The 15,390-nt window shown below is 35.7% G+C and overlaps 2 long non-coding RNA genes across 3 annotated transcripts in view; one reads left to right on the top strand and one right to left on the bottom strand.

Annotated features, from left to right (window-relative positions):
* Positions 1-15,390, bottom strand: part of LOC140341736 (uncharacterized) — a 37,231-nt gene that overhangs the window by 8,751 nt on the left and 13,090 nt on the right. The gene's annotated exons all lie outside the window — the stretch shown is intronic.
* LOC140341695 (uncharacterized) lies at positions 4,929-15,047 on the top strand. Of its 2 annotated transcripts, XR_011922941.1 has the most exons (4): positions 4,929-5,043; positions 12,826-12,925; positions 13,064-13,311; positions 14,214-15,047. It is a non-coding gene; the product is annotated as an uncharacterized lncRNA (long non-coding RNA). The 2 variants fall into 2 exon arrangements; XR_011922940.1 differs by lacking the exon at positions 14,214-15,047 and having other exon boundaries at positions 13,064-14,191.

Genomic DNA, 15,390 nt, shown 5'->3' with positions numbered 1-15,390 from the left:
AAGAACCTGTTATTTGGCCTTCTCCATTTTAAAAATAATTTCCCAGCCTTACCCAGCTATCCCGTCTGCCATGTGGAGCTATGTAAAATACCCCATACGTCAGGGCAGGAGATTATATCTCTTTCTGTATATGGTGCCATGTCCAGCATCTAAGCAGTCAATCAACAGGTCTGGGCACCATTACATAGGGGGCAAGGGGAAGGTACCAAACCCTGACAACACGGCCATCTCTGAGTTCTCTCTGTACTTTGTACCCAGGGCAATAGCAGGGGAACATAGCAAAAGGAGAGTACAAAAAAGAAGTAATAAACAAGTAATAATAGCAAAGTAAGCTGGTGGCTTTACACAGACTATATAACAAATTTCCTCTAAAAGCTTTTTATTTTTATAGTTAGAATAGGGAATGGATCGGGGCCTTGTCAGATTTGGTATAATACTGTCTTGTGTTTCTCTTGTGGTTCCCATGCAGACATGTTATCATCTTCTAGCAGGCAATTTATTTGTCTTCAAGGCAATCTTTAAAGTAAAGTTCTGTTCAAAAACAAAACATATGTAGACTATTTTTGCAGTACATAAAGATTTCCCAATGGTTTAGTTCTTCAAGTACAGTGAAATACCTGCTGATCCTACCACAAGCTAATAAATCCTAACTTTCTGTTGTGAGCTGCCTTTGCTGCCTGAAATTCCAAGCAAGTGTTAGCAGTCCTGCTGGAATACAAGACATCCCCTGTCCATACCATACAAGCAGGTGTTCTGTGGCCTGATTTAATAAAGCTCTCCAAGGCTGGAGAAGGTACACTTGCATGAGTGAAGCTGGTTGACCCAGCAAACCTGAAATGGATCTGGTCCAAGAGTCAAACAATTGCTAACAAACAGCAAATTACTTTTAGGAAACCCATTCCAGGTTTGCTGGTAATAATGAGAAAAATGCAATTACTTCTTTAGGGAAACAATCTATTGACAAACCTAAATATATCAGTTTACCTATGGTAAGCAAAAACCCTGTTGTGAACTTTTTGGCCTGTACTGGTCAGTTTTCTGGTGCTCCATATTTGGGTTGGCGCATACGTCAAGGAAAGAACAAGAGACGCATGATGTGTGCCAAGTAGGTTCACAATTAATAATGTACAAATGGACACAAAGCCCTTCTCAATTGACTTTGAATAGACATCTACAGGATATAAAAGTTAACCCATGAATATATTCAGTGTCTGGTGGTAGATAGGTGAATAATTTATATACATTACACTTTTTCTAGAAATTTAATTATTTTGTCTGTGATGGTTTTCATCACAGCTTTATTGTATAAGCTTGCATGTGGTTAGTTTTCCTTTGGCATGATTATCTTTTCACATTGCCTGATAAAAACAATGCTATTGTGATGCAAATCAATTGGTTGGTTTGGTTTAAAATGACTCAAAGGGCCACTTTAAAAAACAAATATTAGGTCATACACAGCATTTGTCTTACAATACTGCTATCTCTCTTTTCTAGCTACTGAAAATAATCATCCCAGAGTTGTAGTATACTTGCTCTATTACATATCTTGTGGTTTCTTCCACCTACTTACATGTCACACATTGGGTCTGATTTAATAAAGCTCTCCAAGGCTGGAGAGGATACGCTTGTATCAGTGAACTTGGGTGATCCAGCAAACCACAAATAAATCTGATCCAGGATTGAAAACATTTGCGTACAAACAGCAATGATTCAAATAACCACCTGGGCGTTACACTGAGGTCTAGATTTCTGTACCAAAAGCAGTACACTTGTTTTTCATGAAATTTGTTTTTTAAATTGTAGACCTGTAACTTACAGAAATATGTCCGAACAGGGCTCTAGTAGATATCATGAATATAAAAAATGTTTGAAACACACAATCATGTAAAAAAAAATTACTTTTTTAAATTACTTTTAATAAAATTAAATAAAAGACACAAAAATCAGCTTAAACAAGAATACATAAATAAATGAAAAATACTGAAAATGCGATAATTCGGTATACTGTATAGTAATATATTTTTCTAAAACACCTCCCTAGTGTCCAACAGTCCAACGTCACATACCTATAGACAAAACCACATAAATATATTTTGTATTATTTTGTATTGGATTGGATACAGGACTTTGTATTGCATCCAATACAAAATATTTGAATTTCCCGCTACGACCCCCATCGACGGGCGCATGCACGGACATCATTAGGAATCGCCGAGGGACGCATACGCGAAGAATTCCAATTCTTTCCAAACTTCCGTACTTCCATGCAAAAAGTGGTAAATTTTTTGCATGGAAATTTATTTTAGATTGTAGGCTATAATTCACCGAATTACTCAATAATTACCTATAATTCACCGAATTACCACATAACATGTCCAAAATTTTATAAATTTAATAATACATTTTTTTATAAAACATAAAAAAAAATCTTAAAAAAAAGTTTAAAAAAAATAGTGTATAATGTAATGTAATGTACAGTAGCTTATATAATATATATATAATACAATTAAATATATATTATATAAGGATTTCTTTGTATTGGACTCAATACAGCTTTTTTGTATTGAGTTCAATACAAAAAGCGATTTGAATTTCCCGCCCCGCCTCCCGCTCGCACCGACGCATGCAGCGACGTCACCGGGAAACCCCGGTGATCGTCACTGCGCTCGCCGGATGAAGACAGAAGACGTGTCCGGAGAAGCTGCGGGGAGAAGGTGAGTATTTTTTTTTTAGAGATCGACGCTGGAACAGAACGGATCATCACAGCGGGGACCAGGTAAGTGATGGGATTTAACCATCTGACAAAGTTCGGGTTTATCGATTTTTGCAAAATCTTTAAAACCGAACCAAGGTCGGGTTTAACAGTCGGGTGGTTAAGAAATCCATTCCAGTTTTGCTGGATCACCCAGCTTTACTGACGAAAGTGTCCAGCCTTGGAGAGCTTTAATCTCAAGGAGTTTCAAGCCTTGGGCTACCAGAAAGTAAATTGGACAGTGTGGGAAAAACATTTGATTTGTATTTGAATTCTATGGGGTCTATTTATAAAGCAATGATCACTGAAACAATCCTTGGTGGAGAATGTTACTGCAATTAAAACATTCTCCACCTATTCTCCACCTAAGAATGTTTTAGTGAAATCCAGATTCACTGCTTTATAAATAGGCCCCATATAATTCAACTGCAATATATATATATATATATATATATATATATATATATACAGGCCTGGCTCCATTAACTATTTACAAAATTCATAAAAACCCTGTACATTTTCTTTTTTTCTTTTTTATGAAATGCTGTGGGAAAGCTAATAAAATTAAATTAATTAAATTAATATATTTAAATTAGTAACATATATTAAATACACTTCACAACAATACATAACATTGGCTTTATAAAATTGCCTATTCTTGTGTATCTTGCTCAAATAATAGTCTACACCTGCAAAAATAACTACTGTCTATTTATTTATAGATTTGCTGAGAAAATATATTTTATTTTACAACTTTTTTTAAAAAGTTGGTTCCAGTTTGGTTAGATGATCTTCAAATGCCCTTTCTTATCACACGTAGTATTTCTAAAATACCTAGCTCAAGTTCAAATTAACTTGACATTTAGGTTTAATAGAGGAATTTACTGAGTAGAACGGGGAAATACCAACTGCCAATCAATAAAATATATTTCTTTTTGTTTGACTTTTAAGGAAGAGTATTTATCTCAGATAGAGAATATTATGTTTTTTGTTAAATATATGTTCTTTTTTTGAAACTACAAAATGATATTTAAAACAAAAAAGTGTTTAATTATTGCTGAGACTGTGAGGACTGTGTGGATATATAAAAATGTATTTTTCTTATATTCTATAGCCAGTATTTTTCATAAGGTCAATACTTAAGTTGAACTCTGGGCAGATAGTTTTTTAAAATTATTTTTCATTGTGGAATTTTTATGCCCTTTCAATATCAACCTTTGTTATTGCTTGTATAGCACCACTTAGACTTGAAGAGGGGATGCCAGCACTCCAAATGTGCCATGGATACATATTCTAACAAGAAACATGCAGCTGGGAATGGGGAAGAGAGATGATCAATTTTATCTGCTGCTGTTCCTACATGATGGTTGACCAGGGGACAGGGAAGCAACCTAATTTACCAAAAGAAAAAAGGTCACCACCCTCACAGTTCTGACTGATAGTGCTGTGGTTTGACAGTAATACAAATTCTTTGGCTGACAAAGCAGCAATCACATATATTTGCCTGGAATTGAATAAATAAATAAATAAATAAATAAATAAATGTTCCAGTACAAAAGGATTAAATAATTGGAGAAAAGGCATTTCTTTATTTCTTTTGTTTTTTTAAAAACAGAGAAAATTCAATGGGCTTCATTTAATAAACTCTCCACAACTGAAGCCACGTGAACAATCTCTGGAAAGGGGATAATATACTTTGTTATGTGAACAGCCTATACTCCTTTAGTAAATCTTCCCCATTATCTTTGTCCTCCCTGCACTAACACACACTTTGGCTGTGATTGATCACTGGTCACAGAGAATGTGGAAGGTTGGAGGTGGAAGCTGAGGGTACTGTTGACTAAAGTTTATTTTTTTTTAGTATTTTTTTTAATTTTTATTTTTTGGTTACTTTTTTACCTTTATTTAAAGCGGACCTAAACTCAAAGTTTTTACTTTATGTAATAGGGCAGACAAACCTTTTATACAAAGTAAAAATATTCTTCTCTTTTTCTTTAAATGCAACAAATGTGCAGAAGGGGCGTTTTCTTTCACTGAGGGGAAAAAGATGTCTATCACAGGCATGCGCAGTGATATCGGCACTCCTTTTTCCTGTTTACAGGGGGCTATGTCACCCGAACTCTCATCTGCACAGTGCAAGATCGGCTGACATAGCCAGAAGAAGGAAGAAGAAGACTGAATATGTCAGCGCCCGACAATTCCTTCGCCCTGGGACAAAGAAGAATTCCAGCATGGCACAGAACCTGTTTGAGGAAAGGTCAAGCGCCATCGAGGGATCTGTGGAAATAAATGTAAATGTGTGTTTTTTTTTTTTTGGTTTAGTTTTGCTTTAATATCAATATTCAATTTTGAGAGCTGAAAGTCATGGTGTGCTATCAGTATGAGGTTAAACAACTGTCATACATTACAGATTTTTGCTTCTTTTCGAAAAATATAATCTCAGAATCCTGTGACCTTTAAATGATAGCCAAGCTATGCTCGAAAGTTGTTAAATTCAGTAATCAGGCAATCAAGTAAGAGATTTTACGCTATGCTCTGTCATCTCCCCACCATTATTATTCCTCATCCTTTTTTTACGTGGCAGGGGAACACAAACAATTACATTTCTTGTATTGTTTTTTTCATTATTGTGTGGTTGTGGCTCTTTTAGATACAGTTTGGGCTGATCAGAATTATTTGAATTATAGCAGGTCTGTAGCTCTACGAATATAACAGAATAAAACAACTCATATTTGGTATTGCTGCTGGTTTTTCTCCACATGTTTATGTCTAATTGTACTGCTGTTGCTGTTTAATATGCATAGTGTTGTGCTGCGTTCCTTCTGTAAAGGAGAACTGAACATGTGCCAAATTGGAGTACAGTGAAAACGCTGATTTTCGAAGGTAGGAGCACAAAACTGCCAGGGGCTGTATATTTATATTTGGATCTGCTTTATTAAGCAGTATTACAGGGAATGAATCGTCATAGTAGCTCTGTAGTTTAGTAAAATGATTTTTACAGAATTTTATATATATACCAAAATACATAAACATACACATAAAACTCCACATTATTAGAGTTCCATATGTCATTTTTAATCTAATAAAAAAAAATTGACGATCTGATAACAAATCAACTTAAAAAAATTATTCCAAAACTTTTAAAGTGAAACATATCAAAATACTCTTTTGATAAAAAAAAGTCTTCCCTAGGTAAATTATAAAAGTGCATATGAGCCAAAATGTTATTTAGTTTGGAAAATGGTAGAAAAGGGAAAGAACTCTCATTGGTGATCACTGCTGCCAAGACAGAAAATGATTGGAGATCAAAAATGTTATAATTGTTACAAGAACCAAGGATGATACCTAATCTTCCAAAAAAGTCAAATGCCTAGGATGGAATTCCCCCTTTGGAATTTAGAGAAATTAGAGAGGCTATTGTATTTTGTATCTTGCATCCCTAGAAATTAAAAACCTAGACCAAGTCGCAGGCCAAACTTGAAATTTATTGAAAAAACAAATAATCTTAATAAGAAGAAACAAGAACACATGGGAAGAGCATGCAGTAATATGCAGTGGATTGATCTAAATTATTTTGGTATAAAAAAAAGACATGCCAGGCCAGAGTTTGACACCCCTGCTTTATTGATTTATGGTGCATATCACAAAATGTAAATAACTATGCATACCGCTTACATTTTTCTTTTGTCTGCTTAAGGGTGCCTTTTAATTCATTCGGACACCACCAGCACAATTTACAGACCTATGATTTGGGCTACAGTCTTAAAACTATAGGGACCCACTTACCCATTCTCCATGAGGTACGCTGCAGAATTTTAATATATGTTAACAGGCTTAGGTACATTAGCATGTCATAGTGCCATTTATTTTAAATAGCATACCAACATACTAAGGCAAAGAGGCTCTCAAGTGCATCCATTGCAGCATATTACTATGAAGAGTAAGGAATTACCATACATAGTGGTGTATGATTCATAAGTGTTAACAAGCATACATTCTTTCAATGATTTTGCATTCAAAACTGGAACAGGACCTCAAAATGCTGCCATATCCAGTGCTAGGCTCTACATTTATAAGTAAAGGATATGCTGCCAGCACTCCCATCTCTTCAAGCCAGACATTACATTTATTGAAATATATACAGTTAAGAGTCACAAAATCAAATGGAGATGATTTGGATTCTTGATTGATGTTAGTTTATGTCACTTTTCCCCAATGGAGGGATCCACTGAGGTTCCAAACCTCTGGTTTTGTGACCTACATAATGGATATAATAAATATATATAAATACTGGTTTAGTGAGATTGGTGTGCTGATAGCATCTTTTACCAACATGAAACAAATATATTGACACAAGGAATAAAAACAGCAAAGAAAGGATCCTAAAGGTCTAATAAAGCAAACTAGGAAATGTGCGCAGATGTCATCATCTACCCCACTAGAAACACATTCTGGTACTTGCAAGGGGTCAATGATAGTATTCAGTATTATTTATTATCCACCTTTTATGCAATTAAACTATCCAACATAACTAGCAGTTTTACAAGCCATATAACACTGCTGGAAGTGATTATAATGACCAGGTTTATATTTTAAAAAATGTTTGTTTTCCACTAGTTCCAGTTCAACATAAGTTGTAGCCTAAATTTACATTTACATTTGCATGTACACTCACTGGACACTTTATTAAGAACATATTGCTAGTACCGGGTTTTGACATTTGAACTGCTGTAATTCTTTGTGCCATAAATTCAACAAGGTGCTAGAAACACTCCTCAGGGATTTGGATATATATTGACGTAATAGCATCAGGCATTTCCTAAAGATTTGCCAGCTGCACAGGAATGGCACCCAGTATGGTCTCCTGCTGGAGCCCATCCGCTTCAAGGTTTGACATATTATGTGTTCAGAGGTGCTCTTCTAAATTACCTAGTTATAACAAATGCTTTTTTGTTTTTGTTTTTTTGAGTTACTGCTTCCTTTCTAGCAGTTTAAAGCAGTTTGGCTCTTCTCCTCTAACCACTGGCTTCAAAAAGCCCTTTTCAATGCCACTAACTGGATATTTTCCCTTTTTAGATAATTTTCTGTAACCCCAGATATGGTTGTTTATGAAAATCCTAGCAGAAAAGCAGTTGTTGAAATACTCAAACCAGCCCATCTGGCACCAACAAAGTGGAACTAACTCTAAAAAATAACCTTTATTGCAGGCATTAAAGGAGAGAATGAAGAAGCCAGCATTCAGACAGGTAAGTATATTTTATTGCAGAAGGGACATTGGGACATTACCTGTGCCTTTCTGCAAAAAAGACCTGCTTAATCACAAATTCTGAATTTAGTTCTGCTGTCTTCCTTATTCTAGGCTTGGTTTGAACTTCAGCCAGTCATCTTTGCAATGTTTAAATGCCTGAATGCCTTGGGTTGCTGCCATGTGATTGGCTGATTTGATATTTGCATTAACAAGCGTTTGAACAGTTGTACCAAATAGTGTACACAACACTTTTAGGATTGAGTAGAAAGGAGAATGACTTTAGGTTGTACTGTTATACTGCTATATTTGTATCAATGTCCTCTAAAGACTAGAAACTAAAAGAAATGGTAGCCAAGATACTAATAAACTGCTCTTAATAATTCTACCTAATTACATCAGTGTCTGTTCCACACTCACTCTTGATTTTGGTGCAATACCTGATGCTAAGTTGTCTTTCTTATAGGATAAATGTCAGACAAGGTCTGTCAATACAATGTTGCCAGCCACACACACTTTAGGGAGAAGACTATCAAACATACAGTCATTTGATGCAATTAAATTAGATGTTTGAAATTAGAGTGTTATTATTATATTTCATTTACCAAACAGGAAAAAATTTAATTATCTTGTTATTGAAACACCATATTTTCTGTTGTACAATATGTCTGTAAAATTCATTGAATTGTGCATTTCATTACCACTGCCTTCTTTCATTTTAAGACATAAAATGTGAAGCTCGAAAGGCTTTGTGATAAAACAATTCCACTGTTATAATGGTTGGGAAAGTAAATTTATACATGAATAATGCATAGGCTACATCTGGCCTGGTGCTGCTTCTCCTCTCATTGCTAGCTATTGTTGTTTCTGATCAGTGCACCAGGGACAGACTAAACTTTGTTATGGATTTTAACATGTGTGTTTGGACACGACAAGTTACCCAAAGTAATAGAAGGAAAAAGTTATTTTCAGAAATTATTAGGCCAATTCAGAAATATGGTTGAGTGCAGGAGTGAAATCAAGGTCAACTTAAAGGCAAGGATAGTATTAGACCTATTAAAGAGGTATGGTGACGATCTAAGATTCGATTTAGGTGTTAAGGTAAACTCATTCTTTGACCATGGAAACAAAGCAGCAAGATCACTTTAATATCTCCTCCCTGCTGCTCATCCTCACAGTAAGTAAAAAAATACTCAGTACTTAAAGGTATAAAGGCGTACATAATGCACAATCCTTCTGTTCAGGTAACACCAGTGTTTTTTGGTGATTGGCCCAGGGCTGCTACATGGGGACACAGAGACAGTTCTTTGTGAACAATGAAGCCCTTACACCAGGGGCTTACACAGGGCTTCTCTTCTTCCTTTCAATATATGAAAAGAGACTTAAGCTAGGTACACACTTCCAATACTTATCGTTAGAAAACGAACGAATATGACCGATCGCCGATTATCCACGATTATATTTGAACGATCGTATTGTTCACAATTCTGTTCATGCTTTAAAAATACGATCGTTCAAATATATTCCACTAATAGTGTATACACGTAAGATACAATTGGTTGAACGATGCAGAATGACATGTAAAGGAGAAAGTGTATTGCAGAAACGTGCACGATCACTGAACGACCCGTACACACGACAGATAGTAAACAATCATCGGCCAATCAGATCCGTCGTGATGGTCGTTCATTTTCAATGACAATCCTCGTTTGTTGGGGTCGTTGGTCAACTTTTTTGTGAATAATTTTAAGCCGATCGGTCCTTCGTCATTCGTTTCCAACGATAATTATTGGAAGTGTCTACGCAGCTTTAGAGAAACCAAGAAAAAGTAATTATCTACTGTTGGTAAAAGGGAAATTTGAGAGTTAGCCGTGTTATTAAAAAGGTCCTTTTAATGAAGACATTAACTAAAAATAGTACCTATAGCTTAACTGATTATGGATACTAAAAATAGATATGAGCACTTACTTTTCCATAAATCCTACAACTGTAAATAAATTTAATCCAGAAAATGTCCCTACATGTTATGTGCGGCAGCTCTTTCCTGCTTACATGTACAATTTTACTCTTGAGAAGGTAATGTCAATAAACATGAGACGTGGCCAGTATTTTTAGATGTTAATAAAGCACTCATGTCCCATGTCTAGTGACATGTGCCTCCCAAGATTTAAAGCATTTCTTCTTTGTTTGGTCTGAGCATGCCTGAGAACAGGATGATGAGAACTTCAGCAAAAGAAAGATGTCCAGGACTGTCTTTCTAGAATTTTGGTTGTAGCGTACCTCCAGGCACCATCATTAAGGCGATTCTTGAAGGCCCACTGAGATCCTGTAGTCTTTGTGGGTTATGTTATTCCATGCAAGTTAATGTGGAACCCCATGATTGAATAGATGAATCATCATAAATAGATGAATCATGACCAATCTAATGAATAGATTGGCCATGCATTAAAGGGTCCTAGAAAACAGGCATTTTATTGTGCACTGAAGGGGATGTGCTACCGCATGTAACTTGTTCATATAGGAGAGGGTTAAGTGTTAGTAGAATGAATAGATGTATGGAATCAGCCTGGTTGGATACACATTTCTGCTGATTCTCAGCAGAAGAACCAGGAACGAGTGTCAGGTATAATATTATATAATAATTTACTGGGGTGCTTTTTTCTCTTCTTACCATAGTCCTTCACCTGACCTCATACAGTGAGTGTTAAAATTGCTCTAATGGAGTTGCTTTGCTTTCTGCCAATTTTTTGAAGGGCATCAAGCTGTAAAGGTTACTTCTGTAATAATCACCAGTGGTAGACTTTGCAGAGCAATGAAGTGCAACTGATGCTGGAGCAAGTTCATGTAGTGAGAAAGTGGCTAAAAGGGAGTGAAAGAGACCATCAGCATTGAGCATGTAAGAAAAGATTTAGAAACGGGCAAAAAAAATATTTAATATGAAACCGCTACAACAATGGTTAATTACATGCTATCTAAAGGTCACCCAGCTGGGGTTTCTATACCTCTTAGGCTGCATTAAAAACTTGCATTAATTGTGAAATCATGAAAGATCCTTTCCAACGACAAAAGAGTAAACATACAACTGAACATACAGCGCCGTTCTGAGAGAGAGGGGAGAACGACAGGGCGGCAGCCCACTGTGCTCTCTCCCCTTCACTTTCATTACGATCGTTCCTCATTCGTGGATCTGTCAGGACAGATCCATGAATGACGAACACATGCCAAATTCTCATCCAATATCAGCCCCGAGGCAATTATTGGATGAGAATCATCTAACGTATGTATGTAGCCTTAAAGATTAAAAGGTAAGTGCCATGGAGGCTTCTAAAGAATATGACAATTTGTGATTATTTGTTTTTAGTTGACATCAGGCTTCATATTGCTAACTTTCTTTTGTACAGTGATTGTGATTTTTGCACTGTATAACCATTAATTTTTTATTTTGGTAAAACAGTGCACAGTAAGTTTAGAGGGGCAGCTGATGTATGGTTAACTGTCCACAAGCCCTCAAAAGCAACCACTATAAGTGTTAGAGATGCGGTTGTGAATCCGTTGCCACATTTCACAAGTAATCTTAGGTCATCTACTGTCCTTTAGAACACTTCCAATTCCTTTGCAACAGCTTGCAAACACTGGTTAGGAATATGGTAGGAAAGTGTTCCCATTCACGTTCGTGAAAGCTGTTTAGTGGCAGCAATTTAAGATGCTGCATTCTGAAAAGCTTTGAAAAATCACAGTGCAACCACACCACCTAAAAACTTCTTCGGAATGGTGTTTGAACTTCTCTTATTCATTTCAATGATATTTAGGGCTTTTGGTGGTTTAGTACATTTTTCAAAACGGTAAAAGTTACCGGAATAAGCATTCATTGGAACATAGATTTAAGTTCTAGTTTAGAAACCGCAACAGAAAATATGATTCTATTAAGTCATGCACAGTTTAACAAACCACGTGAAGTGTTACAGCTTTGAATTTCTCATCTCATCATCCAGCCTTTTAAAACCATAGCTGACAGAAGCAAGTTTATGTTGTTAGATGTGAACGTGTCACTTATAAAAGGAAACCAGCCCTATAAAAAAGCCCAATATAGACTTACCTTTATGTTAGCCAGTGTTTTGAAATGCTACCTAAAAGACCCATTCAGAGGGACAAACACTTTTTACCCCTTGTACATGCAGTGACTTCTCTTGCTGCCTCATACATCCTGTAGTGATGTATGAACTGGCTGGAAGAAAGTATAAAGCATAAACAGATATTTACTTACCTTGTAGTGTGAAAAACCTTAAGTGGCTGGGAAGAATAGATCTTTCAAGATATGGGCCTCTAGAAAGGTTAGCATAGATGAGGTTCATTTACAGGGTAGACCTTTTTATAAGTGATCAAGCTATATATTCTTGTAATCTTGTTTTTTTCATATGTACATTTTTCAGCTGCATAAAGTAGATGATGAGTAATGAAAAAATGAATAAGTTCATCCATAGTGTGTTTTTGTAAAACATTGTTTAAAAGGAAAAAAATATAAAGGCTCAGTTTGTTTATCCTATTTTTTCTTTCCTTAAAAAAAATAAAAGTATTGAACAAGTATTGAAAAAGTATTGTAAAGTGAACTTTTGAGTGGGTTATGCTGGATTACCTGCTCCTAAATGATCTTTTGTGCATTATTGTTGGCCACCAGTATATGGTGCTGTCATCATGTAACGTCTGTAACAAATTGTTTGATATTAAACTGTACGGCAACCATTTGTTACACAGTTTACGTTAGGATATAGGGCCATCTACCGGAGTCACCAAAGTATATACCAAAATTGTTTTTTACTGTCATTTTCAGGTCAAAAAAATATTGGTTTGTACTTGAGTATATATGGAAAAAGAACACATAACTACCTGAGAACATTGCAAGAATTAACCTTTATATAGCTCCTTTTCAGGTAAGATGTGTTTCTCTATTCTCTTGCTTTATTAATGGTAATCCTCTATAACAAGATTATTATCAGATATGAACACTATGTAATGGTCAAGTAACTTTTAGTATGTCTAAGGGCCTTTACCTACATTATGTATTGCAGAAATCAGTTCAACTAATTTACAACTAAAGGGTCATCTTTTCAATGATGGGTGAATCTGTCTGTACACTCTACCAAAATAATGGTATGGCAAGAGAATGGTGTTGTGTTGTAATATCTACTGGTACTGGCAATTTTTCTGACTAGGACGAAAAGCGAGAAACAACCCAAATTTTGGAAAAGAAAGGACATTTTGGGCACTTGTTCCAGTGACATCTGACTAAGAGAGGAGTTCCCCTCTTTTACTGTTGGTATGAGATAGGAAATGAAACCCCCAATGGGACAGTAAAAATATATAAGTAAAAGATAGCTATACTGTTAATCATAGCAATATAATTCTGTATGATGCTCTACATTATAATCAGAATTACTATTCCATCAATCAGTTGGGGTATTTATAAAGTGGCAAATAACGTTTTACCATCAGATAGATAACAGAATTTTCACTGCATTTATAAACCCTATCTAATGACCAGATTTATTTTTAAAGCAGAACTAAACCTTTTTTAATAAACTGCAATCGGGCCAGGTGATACCCCTCTGCAAAAAAATAACCTTACATGTCTTATCACAAGTTTTTCAAATAAACTTACCTGTCCCTGTTGCACTGCGGGAGCTGCCATCTTATTTCTTGTTCTCATTCAGGCTTTGATCCTTGGCCATCTTGATTGGCCAAGTCAGGATGATGTTTATAAAGTTTTATTGCAGATGGGACATTGCCTGTCCCTTTCTAGAAGAAGTCCTGCTTGTTTGCAAGTGGAACTTTATTTTGCAAATGAACAATCATTGATTCTTTCATTGATTCCCCATTGATTTCTGTCGAAAATTCCTTACACTTCATTAAGCCAGCTTGATGCAAAGCATATTTGCAACACACCTAATGGTATTTTTAATCCAAATTTCAAATCCTCATAAATTAAACCCAGTATTTATCCTCTGTGTCTGCTGCTCCAAAAGTGGAGAATGACAGCAAAATTAAAGATTGTGGCTGAGATTTATTACAGTCAAGATTCTAGAACTTGATTTACCTTAACTTTTATAAGTATTCCCCTTTCTGTGAATTATAATGTGTGTGTCTGGTTTTTTCCAACACCAGGACAGGTCTAGAATGTCACATTTACAGCTTTTTAACCTCACTTTCTCATCTTCTCAGCTGTGAACGAATATAGCACAGATTCATTATCATCCGAGGAAATGGACCATTATGTTACTTGATGACAACAATGCAGAAAGCGCAGGTGGTCAGAGGGCCTCCCTGACTGATTGCAGCATGCTGAATATCAATCATTTGCTCTGTGAACCACATTCAAGTTGTACTGCAACAATCTGGAAACATATAATATATGTTTCTGTTTTAATTATGAATTTGTCAGAAACAGTGACTTACTTTTTGTAGCTTAACAATGTGTAATTTGCAAAGGATGAGTAAAAAGCATGAAGAATACCTGGAGAGAATATTTCACTTTGACGTGAGTTACTATGGAAAGCTGGTGCAGAATGTAATGTAATGTAAAGGAAACAAAACACAGATCATAGGGAAAACTAGGTATAAAGGAACAGGAAAGAACAAACAGGTATTAGGGAACAGAAACATACAGATCAAAAATCCCACCACCTACAACCATTGCAAGACACAGAACAGGATTCCTGAACATCAAGCGATTCCTCACCATTTTACTTCCTCACACATTCATAAACCTGAAAGGAACAAGGTGGCCTATACATAATAAAACCAGTCACACACAAGCTCAAAGATCAGTTTTAAAAAAAAAACTTAATAATAAGTAATAATATGTGGCCATATTTTGAACAGGAATAGCATGGAGGTAAAAATGAATGGACAAGTTCTCCCTAAAAAACTGCCATGACCAATGGTGGCTGTAGGGTATGGTAATTGACTACATAGCGCCTAGTGTGCTTAGAACATTTTTCAACTATTTAAGGTTTTTTGTACATGCTAACTCTGGTCACATGTCAAATAGGGTGCCCTTATATTTGATCTATAAATTGAACAGGTTATTTAGTTGAGTCATCTTTCTAGAGTAAAGTAAAATTGTAAATATAGCTGATCCAATATGTCAAAAATCCAACTGATATGTGCCCATGGAGGGTAAGTATTTGGGAACAGACAGACAAGTCAAGGAAGTCTTGCTAAACAGCAAGATACAAAGCATGGTTCACAAATATCAACAGACCCCTAACCACTCTAGTGTTGCAATTAAGAACAGCCAAGCACAACATTAATAATTTACACAAGACACAAAGCATGGTTCAAAAACATGAACAGAACCCTTACCGAGTGTAATCTTTAACTTGTTAAACTAGACTGG

This window comes from Pyxicephalus adspersus, chromosome 1 (assembly GCF_032062135.1).
Source record: "Pyxicephalus adspersus chromosome 1, UCB_Pads_2.0, whole genome shotgun sequence".
NCBI classification, from domain to species: Eukaryota; Metazoa; Chordata; class Amphibia; order Anura; family Pyxicephalidae; genus Pyxicephalus; species Pyxicephalus adspersus.
Note: the sequence above shows the minus strand (reverse complement) of the source record. Positions and strands in the feature narration are given on the sequence as shown.